Source organism: Myxocyprinus asiaticus, chromosome 2 (assembly GCF_019703515.2).
Source record: "Myxocyprinus asiaticus isolate MX2 ecotype Aquarium Trade chromosome 2, UBuf_Myxa_2, whole genome shotgun sequence".
Classification (NCBI taxonomy): Eukaryota; Metazoa; Chordata; class Actinopteri; order Cypriniformes; family Catostomidae; genus Myxocyprinus; species Myxocyprinus asiaticus.
In genome coordinates this window covers 21,918,914-21,940,648 of record NC_059345.1, presented here as the reverse complement: position 1 = coordinate 21,940,648, position 21,735 = coordinate 21,918,914, and the positions used below count along the sequence as shown (strand labels likewise).

Genomic DNA, 21,735 nt, shown 5'->3' with positions numbered 1-21,735 from the left:
GCAACACAGCAAGCCAGTTAATAACTAGCTATAGAAAGAAAGAAACAGAGACAGAGAAAGAGAGAGAGAGAAAGTGAGAGAGAGAGAGTGAGAGAGAGAGAGAGTTGAAGATGATGCAATCTTTGGTGGAATCAAGCTCTGAAATCTCAAAGCTAGCATCTAGCCATTTTAAATGCCACTCTGAACCTTGACAGACTCCATAAGCTCAAAGGTCACAGTGAGGGGGAGTTTACAGGAGTTAGATGAGAAAAGGCCAGTGTCTATCTCCACAACCAAAAGTGAGAGGGAGAAAGAGGACTAATCTACACTCTGAAGGTGAAGGGAGGATTATAAGAGGACACAGACCAAACAAATAGCAGAAAATGAGGACCATGAGGGAGAGTATGACACCCAGACTCAAAGAGTTCATGAAACAGAGAAGAGGAACAGTGCTCAGAGAGCATAAAAAAGAGAGACATGCTGAGCCAGAGAACGAAAGATAAAGAGACAGAGAAAAGGGAAGTCTGGGGGAAAAACTTAACATTGTGATATTTTACTTCTCAACACTATGTTGATATTCTAAAGCCAAGAATCTGTATGTTAAGTTAAACTTTTCACTATAATATTTTTTTGGGGAAAAAGGAGATTCATTTACAGAGGAAGTCTGTGAGATGATGAAATTTATTGGTGCATTATATCGACGTACGCTCAAATCTTTCTCAAATTTGAATAAAATACAAATTCGGAGCTAAAAATATACACAAAAGTTTGGAATAATGTACAGATTTTGCTCTTATGGAAAGAAACTGGTACTTTTATTCACCAAAGTGGCATTAAACTAATCACAATGTATAGTCAGGACATTAATAACGTGAAAAATTACTATTACAATTTGAAAAACTACTAAACTACTTCAAAGAGTTCTCATCAAAAAATCCTCCACTTGCAGCTATGACAGCTTTGCAGATCCTTGGCATTCTAGCTGTCAGTTTGTCCAGATACTCAGGTGACATTTCACCCCACGCTTCCTGTAGTCTTGTCGGGCTCTACTCACGCACCTTACAGTCCAGCTGATCCCACAAAAGCTCAATGGGGTTAAGATCCATAACACTCTTTTCCAATTATCTGTTGTCCAATGTCTGTGTTTCTTTGCCCAGTCTAACCTTTTCTTTTTGTTTTTCTGTTTCAAAAGTGTTTTTTTGTTTGTTTTTTTTTTTTTTTTTTGCAATTCTACCCATAAGGCCTGCACCCCTGAGTCTTCTCTTTACTGTTGTTCATTAAACTGGTGTTGAGCGGGTAGAATTCAATGAAGCTGTCAACTGAGGACATGTGGGGTATCTATTTCTCAAACTAGAGACTCTGATGTACTTATCCTCTGGCCTTCCACATCTCTTTCTGTCCTTGTTAGAGCCAGTTGTCCTTTGTCTTTGAAGACTGTAGTGTACAGCTTTGTATGAAATCTTCAGTTTTTTGGCAATTTCAAGCATTGTATAGTCTTCATTCCTCAAAACAATGATTGACTGAAAAGTTTCTAGAGAAAGCTGACTTTATTTTGTTGCCATTTTTGACCTAATATTGACCTTAACACATGCCAGTCTATTGCATACTGTGGCAACTCAAAAACAAACACCAAGACAATGTTAAGCTTCATTTAACTAACCAAATAGTTTTCAGCAGTGTTTGATATAATGGCAAGTGATTTTCTTGTACAAATTAGCAATTTAGCATGATTACTCAATGATAAGGTGTTGGAGTGATGGCTGCTGGAAATGGGGCCTGTCTAGATTTGATCAAAAATGACTTTTTTCAAATAGTGATGGTGCAGTTACATCAGTAATATCCTAACTATACTTTTTGATCAGTTGAATGCCACTTTGGTGAATTAAAGTACCAATTTCCTTCAGAAACAGCAAAATCTGTACATTATTCCAAACCTTTGGCCGCCAGTGTAAATGTGCAAAACACCAAAGCAGACGAATGAGAAACAAGCTCATAAAAAATTGCAATATATTAAAATTTTGAATAATTATACACTAAACAAAAATAATTGCAATATTATCATATTGTGGCCCAGACATTGTTATAATATCATTTTGCCAGGTCCCTACTGATTCCCACCCATAATTGCTCTACATTCTCATTGTCTGCACACCAGCTGGGGCATTTACATACACACCAGATAAATGAAGGCACACACACACACACGAACACACATTTGGCGTACCCAGCACACACCTAAACACTTTCTCTATCAAAGCAAAAACCAAAGGTCAAAGCTCTTACACTTTTGTGGCTCAACCCGCCCAGTTCAGCATACATCTAACTGTTGATAAGATATCAGACCTGCGGCATACTGAACACTTGGGGTGTTTGCTATCACTCAACCTACCATAATGCATTAGCAAACAATACTATTGTACAAATCCTGTAATAAACCCAGCATAAAGATGAAATGCAGATAGGAGAATGGGTTTATTCTTCAGTGGTGCTCATTCAGAACCACAAACATACTGACCAACTACAGCGACGCACACTTGAGCAATACACCTTGCTAACCCAGAAAACCTGTTCTTCCTTTGCATTAATGATCTCCAAAAGATGCCTGGCAGAAAGCAGACTGTGTACACAGGCCCTATTCTTTTCTAAAACATTATTTCCACCTAAGTGCATTCAATTACCCCTGAACTACACGTCACTTGCAAAACCATGTTAAAATGTAACGCTTTTTGGTAAAAACAGTAAGTACGTCTGAAAAGCTTTTCCACCTCTGAGGGCCCAAAGCCCGGATAGCAAAAAGCTGTGACAGTTTTATCAACCTAATGTGTTATATGGCAGTGAGGTTATATCACTTTACTTACCTAACCAAACTCCTTACCACACTTGCTTCCAACAACGACCCTTTCGCAGACACCGCTGTTATGAGTCTCACAATGTGTAGGTTTAAGTGTGTTTGCATGGGAGTGTGTTCATGTGTAAGCTTGTTTTGCGTGAATCAAGGTACTGTAATCAGCTGTTCTGATGGTTAGTCACCATATGACTCAGAGCGGCTCCTCGTGTTGGGACAATAGACCACACACCAGAGCAAAGAATTCAGTACCACAATGGTGTGTTGTTGGTGGTTGCCAGGGCGTTGCTATGCAGTTGCCATGGCGCTCAGTGTGTTTAATAAGTGGGTGCTACTGCCCCAGGTCAAAGGAGCCTATGTGATTGAAAATCGTAAGTCCGATCACTTCCTTATCAACTGGGACGGGAACTTTATGGAATTTAACGATTCTGGTTCCCATTCATCTTAATGATTCAGGTTCCTTAACGGTTTCAGTATTGACTCTTTTAGTACTTTTGGGGAAGAAATATTTGGAAATAAACACAATTTTTATTGGATTTATGGCCCTCAGCAGCATGTTACCAAATGATAAGATGATCTCATATTTTAACATAATAGATTCTTGCAAAAGGTGTTTTTACACAGACGTTTTAATGAAGATATTTTATTAAGCCTAATAATTACAGCAGAACATATAATATGTATCTTTACTACATAATGTCATATCAACAACAATCCAGTAATTATTTAAGTCTCACAAGCCTTAAGTACACATAACATATTAACAGTTCTTTGTTCGAAATCAATGACTTTTCATTTGCTAAAAATAACCCACTGATAAGAGTCATTCGGAAGGTAGGTACTGGTAGCATTGTATGTTTCGTGCTGTTGATTCAAAAGCGGATTTGCAGTGCCGCTGATTGGTAGCGCAGGAAACACTGTCAGTGTATTTAAGTACAGTGTCCTGTCCACATCATCAGAAGAATGCACATCCAAGAGCCATTAACAGAACCGAAAGTCACTAAATAAATTAGGTTCCAGTATGTTTTAAAAAATTTAATCAGTTCTAAATAAGAACCACTTCTCGGTTCCCAACCCTAATTAACAAGCCACATAATTTGAGAGAGTTCTCTGATAGTCCCCATTTGAAATACCTTATTCTCTGAAATATTATTATTGCATTATATTTGCATCTTTTCATATCCAAAATGACTTACAGTGCATTCAAAGTGTGCATTTTATCTTTATGCGTCTTCCCTGGGAATTGACCCAATGAAATTAGCATTGTTAGCATCATACTCTACTAGCTGAGCTTTAGGAACTCCACCATGAGTTACATGAGACAGTGATACCAGGTCAGAGCAGGTCAAAGCATGACCCTCTTACCTCTGCATGCATGTCCGTTTAATTTGTTTTGGTCTATTAGGTCGCTGCCCACGAGTCTGCGTGCGTCCATGTGGTTGAGATTGCGATCAGTTTGTGTGTGTGGGTGAGTATGGAGGTGGGCGGGGTGCAGAAACTGCGGTGAAGATCTGGTTTAGTGAACTTTTGCCACATATCGCATGAAAATTTCAGATTGAACCATATATGATTTGCGAAAATTACCCACACGCAAATCTGTACCCACACACACACACACACACATGCTATTGTCTAAACAATAACCAACAAAGCCACGGTATCCCTAGCACAAAATACTGGCTTAAGAGTGTCTGCGTCTGTGTATGTGCATTTGAACTCTCATGAATATTTGAAGCGTCTTTGAACATCTGTCAGTCATTTATGAGGGTGTGGTCCATTTCTCTTGCATACAGCTGACCACATTACAGTAGCTTGAGATGGAGAAACAGACAGCAGGCCACAACAAAACTGTTTTCTCTTTCACCCCCAAAAATGTCAAATAAATGATTTTCCATCTACATTTAAACAGACACACCAACAATAACCAGACTACAGAAAATTCTCTCTTTCACACACAGGTATAGACTTATACACACACACACACACGCAAAACAGAGCGAGGAACAAAAACATCAGTCAGCCAGGTTAAAACATGCTGAGATGATCAGCAAACAAGCTTGTGCACATTTCTTCACCTTCTCCATTACAAACACACAAATAGAAAAAAATCCTAAACCTTGAGGCATTAACTTTTTGCATAAATCAATCTCGCAGTTAAACAGATCTGAAGTGAATATTGGCCTTCTTTCCTGAAGTGTTATTGGCCATCGTTGTAGACAGACACAAGACATTAAAACTAGGGATGCACCGATACCACTTTTTCTCTTCCGATCTGATTCCGATACCGGAAATCTCAGTATCGGCCAATACCGATCCCGATCCGATACCAGTGTTGTTTTTTGCATAATCAGTTAAGAATATCTTTACATTATTGTGTGGATCTAATTGGGAGTACCCTTTAATATGTAAAGAAACACAAACCTCTAACTATACATTATTTCAATATAAACGTATAGCTTATTAAGAAACACTTTATTAATTACTGCAAAATTAACAGTAATTCCAGTCTTCAAGTCTTCAGTAGAAAAGAAACCAGTGTTTTTGCCTCTTTTTTTTCTTCCAAAAATTGCATCTGGACTTTAAAGGATTCAGATCTCTTTTTTGTTCAGTTTAGTTGTAAGACATCAGTTCACTTTTCATTCACACAGTTATTTTTGGAACCCATTCAACTTAAATATTGTTATAAATTGTAAACAAATACTAATGATGACAATAATAATAATAATAATAATAATAATTTGTTATTAATATTATTATTATTGACTTAATTTTAATTTTAAATACAAGAGTAATATATTTAAATCGTGCACTTTTTAAACCCTCACACTTTTATTTTGACATTCTGAACTCTCCAGGAAGTCCTGTATGTGTCTGTTTGTAGGCAAGTTCACAGTAGTTTAATTCACTTTTTATTCAAATTCTGGTAAAGTGTACCTCCGGTGCCATTCTAAATACATATTATAAGTGAACCGAACTATTGAGCATCTACATTTGAGATGTTGTTCATGAGTAGCACTCAAATATTGCACACCGCTGTGAAAGCTAAAAATAGCAGCGCCATTCAATAACGTGCTGGCGCTGCATGTGCATTTTATATATTTACTTATTAAACACAGCCTTTTGTGATTCACAGAGCTACTGCACATCTTCAAGTGGCTTTGAATAAAATTCACGAGTCATATGAACTGCTTTAATGGTGTTTTAATGGTTCTTTTATGTCATTTTTGGAGCTTGACAGTAACGAACATGACTAACACGCAGTATCGGATTTGGATCGGGCTCGTCGGACCGATACCCGATCCGTCTAAAAGCTTCAGTATCGGAGACGATACCGATCCAGGTATCGGATCAGTGCATCCCTAATTAAAACACTACACCAAATGCAGTAAATACAGTCTGTCATGTTTAATGCTGACTAGCTTTTCTACTCTGTCAAAAACAGCACCAGGGCTGTGTGTGTGGAAAAGGGTAAAGGCATACAGAGGTAGGTAATCGAATATTTGAAGGAAGGATGTCAGCTGAGGAAGTGTTAAATACACGTTGTGCATCACTGTTACCACTGATTTTCAGAGCAAGCGCACAACACTGTGGTCCTATTAATGTGACGAAGCTGAGCTACTATCACATTATCTAGGTCTGTTAGTCTGATTTTGCAAAAATAGTATGATTTCAGTCAGACAAAAGTGTTTACATATAATTTTTAAAAAGACGAATGATTCCACCCCTGGAGTCGCGAGTTCGAATCCAGGGCGTGCTGAGTGACTCCAGCCAGGTCTCCTAAGCAACCAAATAGGCCCGGTTGCTAGGGAGGGTAGAGTCACATGGGGTAACCTCCTCATGGTCACGATTAGTGGTTCTCGCTCTCAGTGTGGCGCGTGGTAAGTTGTGCGTGGATCGTGGAGAGTAGCATGAGCCTCCATGCGCGGATTGACTGTCTCAGAAGCGGAGGCAACTGAGACTTGTCCTCCGCCACCCGGATTGAGGTAACCGCGCCACCACGAGGACCTACTAAGTAGTGGGAAGTGGGCATTCCAAATTGGGAGAAAGGGGGATTAAAAAGATGAATGATTGATTTAGTCTGACTGAAAACAAATGTTTAAAGTGCATGTGCACTGTTTTTTTTATTTTATTTGTCTGGCATGAACGAAAAGGAAATTTTGTCTGGTACTGAAGGTGGTAAAATGCACCTTTTAGCTGAGGCCTGCTACTGACCATACACGGAAGAGGTGAAAATGAACTCTACTCAAACACTACTTAAAAGTTTGTAGCGTAGCGTAGCTCAGCAAGCAAAGACCCTGACTACCACCCCTGGAGTTGCAAGTTCAAGTCCAGGGTGTGCTGAGTGACTCCAGCCAGGCTTCCAAAGCAACCAATTGTCCCGGTTTCTAGGGTGAGTAGAGTCATGTAGGTTGCCTTCCTCATGGTCACTATAAGATAGTTCTTGCTCTCGGTGGGGTGCGTGGTGAGTTGTACGTGGATGCTGTGGTGAATAGCGTGAGCCTCCACACATGCTAAGTCTCCATGGTAACGTGCTAAGCAAGCCACGTGGCTGACTGTCTCAGAAGTGGAGGCAACTTAGATAAGTCCTCCGTCCCCACGAGGAATTAGACAGCATTGGGAATTGGGCATGCCAAATTGGGGAGAAAAGGGGATAAAAAAAAAAAAGAAAAGAAAAAAGTCTGCAAACAGCCTTGGAACAAAAAGGACAAGCAAATAAAGCTCTTGACAATGGCAGCTTCATGAATTCTTTATTATTTGGTGTTTAATGTTGGCAACACCGCTTTAGTTATGTTAGCACCCCTATTGCACTGGACTATGCCATACAGACTTCGACACATGATTTAAAAACATATTTATTATTGGTCACAGGACGATACCCGGTGTGAATGGTTCATAGGAATGCATAGTTCGGATTTAAAGTCTTATTATGGAATTGGTGGCATATGTTTGCTCACATTATGAATAGGCCTGAATATGATTCATTTCAATAATCATTAATGTTTTAAGTATGTAAAACAACAATTCATACATTTTAAGACTGAGGTGTGTGTGCATGCACTATAAACTGGAAAATGTCTATGTTAGTGTGTGTGTGTGGGCATAAAGGTTTGTTGTCTCTATCAGTAAGTCCATATATTTATACTAATATTCACATTCACAAAAAGACTTACTTAATTGCTCAAACTGCCATATGATTGACACATGGTGTCTCTGAACCACAAGACCACACACACACATTCACACACACATGCTAAGTGTGTGTCAAGTATCAACATGCACACACATTCACACTAGTGCTTACACAACACTTCTTACATCAACACTGATTCAAATTACTCAAATGTTTGTTTGAATAAACACTTGGACATGTCCAAAGACAAACAAAAACACATTGTCACACATTTAATGCATGATGGGTGTGCGAATATGTGCGCAGAAGAGGAAAAGAAAACAGAGAACAGGGAAGAATGAGGTGAAATGGACCAGAAAGAGAGAGAAAGGTGTGATGTGTATTGAGAGGGTTAAGATTCAATTTTGACTGCGAAGGGAAGAAATCTTGTTTATAGACTGTTAATCTCATGTGTGAGCACACATAACATCACAACATCAGATGACATATCACACGACAATACTTGCATCTGATCATAGACATAATATCTTCCTCTAAAAATTAGTGCTCTAGATAGGATTAAACATAAAAAGTTAACACTGAATAGTTTCTGCAGAGTCCGGTTCACATTTTACATCCTTTGGTTACATAAGAACACAAAGGGCGGAAATGTATTCACATTCAAGATTATCTTTTGACAGCATTTCTGGCCTGCTGACAAATACCTGGTAACTTTTTCCACAAAGCAAAGTAGTTCCACCTTAAAAGGACAACTTTACAGCTCAAATGACACACGTATTTGCATGGAGGAATGGATATAAATGCTTTAAGAAACATTTATGCTTTTAAAACCCTACAGTAAGCCCACTCAAATTGTAAGATGTTGTATTTCTACAAACAAGATTTGTTTGTTTTTACAAAATGGGGGAAAAGTCATAATTATTTTCTGTGGTATTCGACAGTAGGCCACATGGCTGAAGTTGTACTTTAACTGTGAAAATTCCCTTAATGTTAAGGAAATTAGGAATTATGAAGAGTTTTTAAATGTAGATATTCAGCAATTTCCTGTCATGATCCTTCTCAGTCTGCCCTTCTGTCTTTGTCAGTTTTTCATCTTTGTGAGTTGGTTTTATGTATGAGCACATGGCTTAGGCTAATGTTTACATTTGCCATGTGCTCTCTCAACTCCGCCCCCTCGTTGCCTCTGGCCTCGCCCCTAGTTTAGTTCTCATTATGTTGATTGTCTTTTTCCTCTTGTGCCTTGTCTGTATATATTGTGCTCCCTTTCCTCTTGTGTTTGCTGGATCATTTCATTCCCATGTCTGTTGACCTGTGTTCGTATGTCTCTCCTCTGTCTGGTTTGTTATCTTGTTTATCAGTAATCAGTTTAGTTCTTTTTATGTTCTTACCAGTATTCTCCCTCGTGAGAGTCTTGTGTTTCCTGTTTGTTTTTCTTTTGTTTAATAAAATAATTTATTTTACTCATTCCTGCATTTGGGTCCTTCTTCCTGCTTGCGTACCATGACATTTTCACACTTCAAGGAGCTTCACTTACCATGAACACACTCAACACACAAAATTTCCATTTCATGAAAATCTTTGTTCATACATGCACACTCTAACCTGTCAAAATTCTATATTAGTGTGCATGTGTGTATATGAATAGGTTTGAGTGTTGTATGAGTTATGGTTTATGGATGTGTGCAGGTGTGTTACTCTATATTTGTATGCATGTGTGTGTGTGTGTGTGCATAGGAAGAGTCAATGAGGCAGAACTCAATCTGTTCCACACCTGTCCATCTCTCCCTGGAGGAGGAGCCTGAGGCTGCACAAATGCACACACATTAACATACAAAAGCTTTCTGTGCTCTATTTCTCTCGTTGCTCACACATACACGTATGCACACACTACACATTTTTGTACATGAATTTGTTTGAGAGATGTTTTCATACGAAGGCAGTGCATCTATAACAGAAAATATATATGGAGAAATATTGACCTATAAAGAGAGAGTGGAATGGAGAGAGAACAAAAGCATTTGTGTGTGAGGGAGGGGGAGGGTTACTCTGGGACAACAGAACCCAGTGACATGACAAAGATGCACTGATGCTGAAGAGAGAGAGAGAGAGAGAGAGAGAGAGATTGAGAGGGGAGGGGGATGGGAGGAGAGGAGGTGGGGTGTGAAATCACACTGCTGTTCTATTTATTCTCAACCAGAGCACAAGAACACTCACACACGCTAACATACACACACAGCAGGGGACACCACTATAGCTCCAAGCAAATGGCTCCACATAAACATTCAATGAAAGCAAAATCCAGTCTTCACTGATACTGCTGCTAAAAACAAATGGGATCAGCTTTACACACACACACACACACACACACTCCGCTCTGACGACTCCTCGTATCTCGCACCTGCTGCACTGAAGGTGGTAACACGTTCACGCCAGCTCGGTCAAACATGGAATAAGGGAAATTCAGCATCTAAACCTCATATCCCAAAGCCCTCTACTCTCTCTCTGTCTCCATCTCTTATTCATGATCTCATCTCACAGCTAAAAGCTTAAAGTATCTGACCTCTATAAAAAGACTAGCATCATTCTGGTCTTAGAGAAAAGAATTACATTAAAACATCACAGATGTAATACAGTGGGCTGTTACAAAGTCGTGGTTACAGTAACGGCCAAAATATATTTATTTTTACGCATACAGGGCGAGTGACAGAAATTTTGTAAGCATGATACGTGAGCACTGTAAGCATGCAGCGATTTTTCTAGCCCTGCGTACTCTATGCATAGTCTGCGCATATGCCTGGAATTGTTTGCACAAATTAGTAGCAACACTCACAATTGGGCTGTTGGTTTTTCACGAAGTAGTGCAAGAAGACGATGTAAACTCCTAACCCTAAACAGGTGAAGGTGGACTGAAAAACTTTGCACATCTAGAGCTTGTGTGTGTAAGGAGGTCAGGCTATACCTGCATTTATATAGCTTGAGTATGAAAGACTATAAAGACACCTTTATGGGTCTAAACTCCTAATGAGAAATTGCATAGCAGTTGTAGCTGTTCTTAAGTTCTTAAGTTAATTTTGCGTTTAATGGTGGTGGTCAAAAAAGCTTTCTGTGCTTTAGTGGCACCAGTTGTGTTAGTTTTGTTAACTACAGCAACATGTGATTCAAAGCTCATATTTTTTTGGTCAGGGCATTTCATTGCCTGTCTGAAGGATAAAAAAATGACACACCTTAAAAAAAAAAAACCTTGCTTTGTCTCTGCGCAAATGGGCTTCATAGTAATCCATTGTTTCAATTGAAAATATAAAAATTAGCATTTGGTGTGTAAAGGCTTTTAGGGTGGGCAATAGGTTCTCTCTTCATCTGACCTGGGGAGTCCCCCTCGGTCGTTTCGCCGTCCGACTGAGGGGCAATGCGTTTTAACGTTTATTGCCTGGCCCTGTGTTATTCCATCGTAAGTGCGTTACCGTACCTCTGATTTTCACTTTACATAAAATACTGATGTAAAAGTTAAAAAAAAAATTCTGTGGTCATCAACATTATGACACAAAACTTGAACTTATTAAACCCATGTTTTGGGTTCAATTTAAAGAAATACATATTCATCTGAATACATGAGGTCAGCTAGGAATCTTTAAGGATGGCAGTAGCGAGGACTCCACGACAGCACATCCCTCCTCCTTCCCGGGTTTTGGCACCAATGTAACAGGATTTAAAATGGGCAAGGAGGAGGTGGGAACCGGCTGAACAATCAAAATAATGTTTAATGAAAACTTAAAAAGACACAAACATAAACAAACATGGCAGCTGCGTGTGGCTCTCTCTCTCTCTAACTGCCACATCCGGCTTGGCTTTATCCCTCTCCTCGGCTGATTAGCCTAATTGGGGGGCGGCCGTGCGCACTCACGCCTGGCCCTGCCCTCCTCCTCATCACAATCACATGACAAACATACAAACTCACCGTAATCTATGAAACCAAGAGTCATAAAAACACATTACACATTCATACACACCCACACACCATTGATGCAGCTAGATTAGAGATCCAGACATCTCACACTACAGAAAAAGAAGAGTGAGAAATAAATTACAACATCAGCAATGACTTTGACTGCAACCTGAAGGCCCACAGCAAAGTGCTTCTTTGTTCTTTGCTCAGAGCCAAAAAGAAGTTTGAAACAGCTGAGCAACGGCATACTCTTTGCCAACATTCAGAGACCAGCTGCACCGCTGTGAGAAGCGTTTAGAGGAGCATTTAAATATGAGGCCCAACAAGACTACATTACCTTTGTCTAACCTTAACTAATGTGACATAAAAATGTGTTATCAGTGGCCTCATTCTATGAGTAGAATTCACATGAGATCAGTAAATGAATCTGTTTTAATAATATGCGGTACTTACACTCTGTTTTTTGTAATTTATGATGACACTGATACTACTGCAAAGATGGGTGTAAAAAAGAGTGTTAATGAACAGAATACAGTTAAAAGAATGATGATAAACAGATATTATTATGGGCAGATGTGTGAATGGCTTTTGCTGCAGACGGCACATGAGTGAAGCAGCTTATTAAACAATAGAGTGAATGGACACTTAAATGTACTTGAGTAGATTTGATTCCTTTTGTAGACTAATCAAAAATAAATAAATAAATAAAAAAAACATGACATGTTCTTGGAAAATGTCTCTACGCGAACGATTGTACAGATGTAGGTAAATCTACACCAGTTTGCTAATAACTCCGTGTTAACTGGGTGTGTTCATATTAGCCACTTTTCCACTATCGGGCCATTGCGAGCCAGGGCTATCAACTGGTCAGCCGGGGCCAATAGCCTCGGACCTCGAGACCAAAATCGATCTGTGTTCCCACCATCAGGCCAATAACATCACACACCCCACCCATTTCACAAGCAAGAGGGAAGCTCAAGCTGAGGTATCATGTTATCTAGTTATCTCTAGAATATCGAGTTTATATCGAATGTAAACAGCAAGGTAAGTCAGCGTTGACAATTCACCAACTGTAACTGCCATAGTGTCCTGAGTGGTCTCTCCACTAACAGTGGGACGATGTCCCAGCACACCATCTATGAAAGTTCACCGAACCATGTAATTGCAAAGAAAACTCAATCATTCCTCCCTCCCTTGTCTCTTCCCCTGGATGTAATCATAATTTCTTTGGGCACCCCTTGTCCATTGGCTGTTTTAAGTGATTTTTTCTGTGCCCGCATTTTTCCCCCCGAATCTGTACCGTTGTGCGCTGGATACACAACCTGGGAAGTTCGGCAAAACTCCGCCTTTGACGTTGAACCTGCCTCAATCTCCGGTTGGCCTTGTTTGGCCCAAGGGTAATCGGCGGGCCAAAGGCCATTGGCCCCGAGAAATCCCAGAGGAGGCACAATAAAGCCCCAGAAGGGCACGCACTAGCATGCCCTCATTTGGCCTGATAGTGGAAACGTGGCTATTGACTGATCTTAACTGACTGAACAATATAACTGAAACATCTGTCAGACTCAAAGTAGGTGGAGCTCCAGGTCACACCTACTGAAGATATAGACCAAAGGCAGTAAGAAGCTGTTTTGCAGCCCGTACAAAGTTTTCCTTCAAGTTTGGTGAGCTGTTACTAACCACCGAAATGAACTCATAAAGCTTTGTTTTGGCCAGATTTTGTTTGATTTTGTATGAAGTGTGCCGGGCCTTGACACATACAGGGGTTGTCTATACAGGCTCCCTCATCTACAGGAAAGGATCAAGTTGTTGGCGTGTAAAACACACAGCAGAGGTAGAGCAAACACACACATACACATCACAGCCCAGAGAAAGGCACTAAATCTCATACAGAAAGAGATTTCTCATGCAGAGAATTTTGCTGTTGTGCAGCCTGATCGGCTCCAGTTCTTATCACACACCTTACACACACACACGCAGAATAACTTGCACAACACTAACACAAACACACACACACACCTTAATATATAGACCTTACACAACAGGTCATAGTACAGTTAAAATCTTTCTAAAACATGCACACACACACACACACACACACACACACACACACACACACGTACACACCTTACACAAGCAGTCAAAGCTCACTGGAGAACTGGGTTAGAAAGGCAGAACCTACATAATTGGATTACATAGAACAGAACGAGAGGAAACGAAAGAATTTTGAATAATGAAGAAATGGGGACACTTGTGGACAGAAAGTACACTCAAAAACACACACTTTTGACCTTTCTCTCTCTCCATTCTCTATGATCTTTGCCATCGATTGGCTGGGTGACATTTCACCAATTGATGGTGTACGTGACTGCAGAAATGTGGAGCAAAGACATTTCAATTTTATATGGCTGACAGAACATGTGTTTACTGTACCCATGAAAGACACTCTCTCTCTCTCTCTCTCTCTCACACACACACACACACACACACACACACTTTCAAGTTTAACAAGAAAGGGTTGTCAGCAGACAAACACAGGGAGGAGAGAACAGGAATGAAAAAAGTACAACAGAGGCATATCAAAGATTTACGAAGACAAGAATTAAAGACAACAGAAAACACACACAAAGCCCTAACCACAATCTGTCTGTGTGTGTGAGTTTGTGTTTATGATTGTTTTTATGGCCAATTTTGTGTTTTTAAAGCCAATTTCTGCAGTTTTCTGAAACCCTCAGTTCTCTTATTTTGGGGCGTACTCTCACTTGTTTACATGCACAACAATAATTCATCATTTTAAAATAACACGTAAACACTTAAGTTCGACTGAAATCATACCAGTCCGATTTGTTGCACTAACAGACCTAGATAATGTGATTGTAGCTTGGCTTCGCCCAGCATGTAGTGTATACATGTTAAGGCTACCCTGCTAAAAAGACAAGCACAACCAGCATACAATTCCCATGCTGGTCTAGGCTGGTTTATGCTGGTTAGTGCTGGTGGACCAGCATAGTCATGCTTTTCACCAACAAAATCTAGATGGTGAAGCTGGTTGACCAGCATGGTATTTCAGATGAAGCAGGCTAAGCTGGTTTAAAAGCCTGGTTGGGACACCAGCTTACCATATTGGGGTATCAGCACACAAAACACAACATAAACTGGTAGTGAATACTTAGTTTTTCCAAAACAAAGTATACTTTGGTGTTTTGATGCACAACGTGTATTTAAACCTGTGTATTTGTAATCCTTTCTCCAATATTTGATTGTGCATTTTATCATGTATACCTGGGCAGAGAGCTAGTATGTACTACTAGCTCGACTGCGCGAAAACACACTTTAGCTCAATTATAACTACGCGTCTAACTAAAACATTCTGACTGTCACTCTGTGTGTGTGTAAGTGTGTCTATAGCTATAGTTGTGATGTAGAGTCTTCTAATGTAGTTGTCACTTTCCTTATAAACACTCCACACACACTGTATAATAATAAAGGCCACATCCACACTAATCAGTTTAAGTTTAAAAACTCTGATTTCAGTTTCATAATGTCATCGTTTTTCAAAGTATACAGTTATGAAGTGTGTTTAGAAAGTCTCAGTTTTCAGTCGAGGAAAATGGTGCTGCAGTGTGGTTGAGAGGCGTAAACATAACCAAATTAATGCTTTTTCAGATGAAAACATATTAGTGTGGACATGGCCATAGAAATAATATGACTTCTGTATCACCTTTTCAAGCCTCAATGTCATCATGATTTCTGATCCAATATGCTTTTAGTAAACTCAACATTCTTAAAAAAAAAAAAAAAAAAAAAAAAAAAATTTTTGGTTGTTTAAGTGTGTGTATTTGTGTGGTGTGTATGTGTGAGTGTGTATGTGTGTCAATACCACCTTATTCCCAGTGGGTTTAACTGAGACAAAGGAGGTGCAGAAAACACAGGTGTGTGTTTGGAGTGATCAGGTTGCACGCTAATGATAATAAGGAATTTATGAGATTGTGAATGCGAGAAAACGTTTGACTCTGAGAAAAGAGAGAGACAAAGGGATGACAGATATCCAGCTTGTTCAGATCTGTCCTACCATCTCTATGACTCCCAACAGCATTTAGCAACCAAAAATCAAACTTTATCTAACTAAGAATCAATGTGCACCATCAGCACAGTCCAACGCATTCACCAAAGCTTTACTGCTCTGACAAAAAATGCCAAAGCATTAATAAACACAAAAAAAAACTAAACTATTTAAAGGAAAAGTTGTTCTGGCAACAATTCTGGCATCATTTACTCATCTATGTGCCATTTCAAACCTTCAAGACTTTCATTACATTTCAAAGGAAATATTTTGAAGAATGTTCACACTGCCAATGTCATCAAACCTGGTGCGACACATCTTCCCTCTATAGGCTTTTGTGGTATGGAAAAAGCAGAATGAACATTCAGTATTGGGTGTAATCTAATTACAAACGAATTAACTAATTAGTACAAAAAGTAGTGTAACACGTTACATTTTAAATTATTGTAATCAGATTAGAGTTACTAACTTTTAATTAAGTTTATTACTTTTAAGTACATTGTTTGGGTTTAATATATAACATTTAGTTATTTAGTTAGTTAATAAATAATATATTTTATCAGGTAACATTGTACTAATAGCTACTATAAATATATATTAATATCTGGTCAAGTCCATGTAAGTCAATGTTTGTATATTTCTCTTTCTAAAAATCACCGGCTGGGGGTCTACCCCCCCCCCCCAAAACCAAAGAGCATAACACAAGCCAAGCAACACTTCCCCTCCCCCATCTCTCTCTCCTCCATTTCCTTTTCTTCTCCAGGCAGCCCACTCAATCATTCCTCCCTCCCTTGTCTCTGCCCCCTCTTTCTTTCTCTCCATTCCAATGAATGCACAATCCTCTGTTCAGCCGGGCCTGTCCCCCCCCCCCCCCGTGAGTGCACATCTGCAGAAGAACAAATGCCCATCATAGGGAGTGATAAACTTACAATGGACATGGACTGAGTCAAAGCTAGCATGATCAGGACAGAAAGCAGGTCTCCTTAATACAGGCCTCAAAACAGGACCCCTACATAACCCTCACAAAAACTGACCATGGTAGCCAAAGTTTTCGCCAAAATACTACTACAGTTATTGTTACTACTGCAAAATCATAATAAACACATCAAGCATTTTAAAAGCCAAATTATACCTCGGTTTTCTGTGTGTCGCTACGTTGCGCTCATTGCGAGTGATGAAAATGTAGTCATTAGCACAGTACGCTAGTTTTTCTCAATGCACGGACTGTCCGCGTCGTCATGTGCCTGGCATTGACTGTACTACAAAGCAGACATTGCTCGCATGCGTGAAACACTTGGCTTGCAAAATGGCTTGCAGTCAAAAGTGTATACTTTGAAAGGCTAAAGCGCTCGTAAACACACGGAAAAACTAGGTATACATTAGCCTTAAGAAGCTTTCAGAATCTTATTGTGACTTATTTTATTAAACATTTTTTTAATTTATTTTTTTATTGAAAGTAGCACTAATAGAGTAAAAATAGGTAAAGTGGGACATTTAATCATCTATCATTTTGTTTATATTTTTCAGTTACTAAAATCAGCATTAAGTTCAATGAAAACTAGTATGGGATGACATTGATGGTTGATTTTTAAAGCAACACCAATAAAAAAATTTCAGAAAGTGTCCCACTTTCCCTGTATTCACATTTTTACAGCAGTATGAACTGTACTATGGTATTTTAGTAGAAACCATGGTAACTTTTTGGAAGGTAAAGGATGCATAATAGGACATCCCTACACAAACTAGCATAAACAATTACAGAAATATACAAACAGCCCTGTCATTAACACAGTTGACAATTAGATTACTGGCTAATGAACAGATTAGCACACTGCTAATTACCAGAGAAATAACAGCCCTCGCAATGCTAATGCTAACAGCGCTAGCTAGCTTGTGCCCGGGTTCAGGTTAAATGTCACTGCCATTTGAGTTCAGTCAGAGCTTCGCGGCACAAAGCTGATGTTAAACTGTTTGCAATGTAGGCTTAAAGCAAAACTGGCCTGAGGCCATTGTATGAACTAATAAAAACCTGCAATGGCGACACTACGTCAGATGTGTTTCAGTCCAGACAGTCGCACTGAAGTCTGATTCACTATTGCGATAATGGTCAGGGTGTGTAAAAAAGATATGTGAGAATGAGAGAGAAAAAGAATGTACTTCCGGTGGACATGTATTGATGAATGGATCTGTTACAGAGGGGCCACTCAGCCAAGAGTAACAGAATACTGAGACACAGAGATGTGTGGACGTACTTAGCTATAGTTTGGGGATAAAGTTGTCCCCAAAAGTGAGATAAATCTGACAAAACCAACCTTAAAAAATAAATAAAATAAAATACATATATGTATAAAGCAAATTCTGAAAATGCAGTTTTCCATTAAGGTAAGTCTATAGTAATCAGCTTTATATAATACAATAGAATTCTATGGCATGTTCCATTTTAGACAGCTAAGAAAACGTGTGTGTGTGTGTGTGCATTTAGATCTCCTGATGACAATGATGAAGTGTGCTCTTCCGGCAATGTTTTGTGTTTCTTTATCTAGGTGGAGAGCTTTAATGAGGGGCGGAGCCAACAGATACACACCCATGACACCAGCACCATACACACAACGTTTCTTGATTGATTGCAACATTCCAGGATGCCGGTAATGGATGTGGGTTGTGTGTGAGACAGACACTCATCCAAAAGGAAGTGGAGGTTCACACACTCAAACAGCTTAAGTGCTCAGGTTTACTCCAGTTCTCATCTAACACATAATCCAAAAACACCACTTCCTACAACCGCAATGGACACCAGACACACACACAGCACAAAGAGCCTGCAAAAAATTACAAATCACAAACACCTGAAATGAGACTCAGCAAAGCCACTAACAGAACACAATTAATCTCTTCAATATACACACAATGAGCCTTCACTGACCTTGTCAGGAACAAGTCATGTATACATCCTGCTTTTCCATATGGATGTGAGGGAAAGGCAATGAGTCATTGAAAAAGAATAGAGCAGCATTTCTGTTGTATCCTTTCTTTTGCAGTTGAGTGTGAGAGAGAGAAACTGTCAGAACATAAACAGTGCGAGCCGGACTGACTGCATACAACAAGCTTCCTTTGTGCAGCATTCCTACTGGAAAAACCAATGCAACTTTCTTTTGCTCTCCGCCTAGTGTGTGTTTTTATTTTGCTGAATGGTCCAAATGCAGCCTGGATACTTTCACAAGTTCAGTTTAAATGCCTGCTTGATGCACAAAGAAACAGAGGGATAGAGGTGGAGAGTCTTACCTTGTTTCTGAGTGTTATTCCCTGTGTTTCTGAGGTAATTCCACACTGTTTTGAGTTGCTCGTTCAGTCTCTTGGTTGGGCAAGCTCAGCAAAATCTCTGCTCTTATTTTTCTTTTAACCAGCTGCAGGCTTGAATACCTGCCCCCCTCAGACACAAACACCGGCAGCAGGGGTTGCAAACAAAAACACACAACATGCAAAAGCTGATGCAAAAGGAGGATGCAGAATTCCAGCTCCGAACCAAAGACAAGTCCTTCTTTTTTTAGCCAAAGTAAAAAAAAAAAAAAAAAAAAACAGTGTCTCCCTCGTTCTGTTTTTCTTTGCTTTCCTCAGTCTTTCTCCCCTCTCCCTCTCTCTCTCTCTCTCTCTCTCTCTCACACACACACACACACACACACACACTCTTTCTCTCTTCTTTTTTTCCACTCAGTAGTCAAACAAAGAGAGGAAAGGAGCTGGTCTCTTTCTCACATACACACACACCGCTTAAGCCCAACCCTCGCTATAGGCCGGCCTGCCTCTTAGTTTTTTTACATCTCTTGCTTTAAACAGCCCCTCCCCCTCGTCCCCTGTCACCTCTCTCTCTCTAGCCTCATTCTCACCCTCCCTCCCTGTGTGTCAGATAGAAGGGTTCCGAGTGCGGAAGGGAACCCTTACTTTCATTCTTTCATTCTCTCATTCCTTCCACTATTTCAATGTGATCTCAGAGCTGGACTGCATGATTCCATCTGAGTCTGATCATGAAATCTGACATTTAGTGGTCAACTGATCATACTGATGAATAGAGCTTGATGAATGTGTTTTCATATCACGTCTTACAGTTTAATAGCGTGTCATCTTAATAAGCACAAATTTTATAAATCCTGTAAGAACCGCTTCTATAAGGTGAGACAGGGACTGCACACTCTCTCACAGACACACTGGGGCTCTCTTGATCGCAATCCAATTATAATATTGTGATGCATTCTAACATATTGAATCACAAGATATGTATCGCGTGCTTGGTAATACCATTGGTCAACTGATGAAACACCGGTCTTGGATTTGCCCTTATTAAGAACTATAAGACATTGGGCTCCATTTTCTTAAGACCGCGTGCTACGCGCAAAGACTGTGCGCTACGTTTTATCCAGTTTTTGTGAGAGCACTAGTAGGTATGGGTGGGAGTGTTTGCGCTATCTGTGGATGTATGTGTATGAGCACAAACTGTGGGTGTTAATGAAGTGTTGCAGAGTGCAATTCGCTATTTTCCTGAGAAATAGGTCATTGCGCTAAAACGTTTTAATACCACGTCTGTTTTCAAGCACAAAGTCCAAATTCAGTTCCTGCATTTTCAGTTTGGAGATTCCACCAGCAGGTGGTAATAAAGTTCATGTTCAAACTCTGAAAATATGGTGGAACATCAAATTATGTCCATGACATTCACAGTCAACTGTGTAATGAAACAAACATTTATGAGATTTTTGTTAAACTATCTATAGGTCATGGTTTATTTTTCAATTCTTCTTCTTCTTCTTATTGTTTATATTTACAATTGTATTTATGATCTACTTTGTATTAATATTACTTCCAACTGTTGTAATGAATGATTTTATGTCACTGCAAATGGGGCTGGTGGAAGTAGTTGTAGAGGGTAAAGTGTTTGGATTTGGTATAATTATAATAACTTCGTTATTTTGATTATATTTTTGTTTGAAGTGTCGTTTGAATTTGTAATTCTGAAATATCTTTTGTTTACATTTTTCGTGTTTCAATAAATGAATAAAATATTTCAAAATCAAAATCGACCGTTAGAAGTGAAGTGCCTGCCGATACAATCACTGTTAATACTAGCCATGATTGTGTTTCAGTAGAGAAAATGATTAATAATAATTACATTTTCTATAATTTAACAGAGCCTACGTCCACATCCTGAACCACATTTTCCATGCGTATAAAAGGAGCATATCACATTAAACAAGGACGAGTTAATGCACAAAATAATGTATGTAAGTCTATATTTATATTCTTCTAATTCATTGTATACAGTCCATTTACACTACCAACTTCTTATGAATGTGCTGTCTTTGTTTTTGTCACTAGTGCGTGAGGGAATGGACTATATAAAAGAATGCAGACGCTGAAATAACCATAGAAGAACCTCCAAATTATATTGCACTTTATCCGAATACCTTGCGCACACGATTTTGCCAAACCAACTTGCATCGAGACTTGACACATGCTTGCACGAAAATACAAAAACGTCATGGCCATGCTCATTAACTTTGCGCTTATGACTTATGGCATAGCACTGTGCCTAGCACTAGTGCTCTTAAAATAGGTCCCATAATATGAATATACATACGGATACAGAGATCTAAAGTATTGAAAAAATATGAGAAAATGTATCACAATATATTGAAATATGATTGTATTGACACAACCCTTTTCATCAGTGTAATCAGTTGACCAATCATGCATTCGACATCATACAGTCCTACTGATTAATCAGCTGA

The 21,735-nt window shown here is 39.3% G+C and overlaps 1 protein-coding gene across 5 annotated transcripts in view; it reads right to left on the bottom strand.

Moving 5' to 3' along the window:
• LOC127455100 (lysine-specific demethylase 6B-like) overlaps nucleotides 1-21,735 on the bottom strand; it is a 124,400-nt gene that overhangs the window by 35,490 nt on the left and 67,175 nt on the right. The window contains exon 1 of one of the 5 annotated variants that reach the window (XM_051722731.1): nucleotides 19,241-19,627. The exons of the other annotated variants lie outside the window; for them this stretch is intronic. The gene's annotated coding sequence lies outside the window, so the exon portion shown is untranslated. Of the gene's footprint in view, nucleotides 1-19,240; nucleotides 19,628-21,735 lie in introns of those variants that run through there. 5 annotated transcript variants of the gene reach the window in all.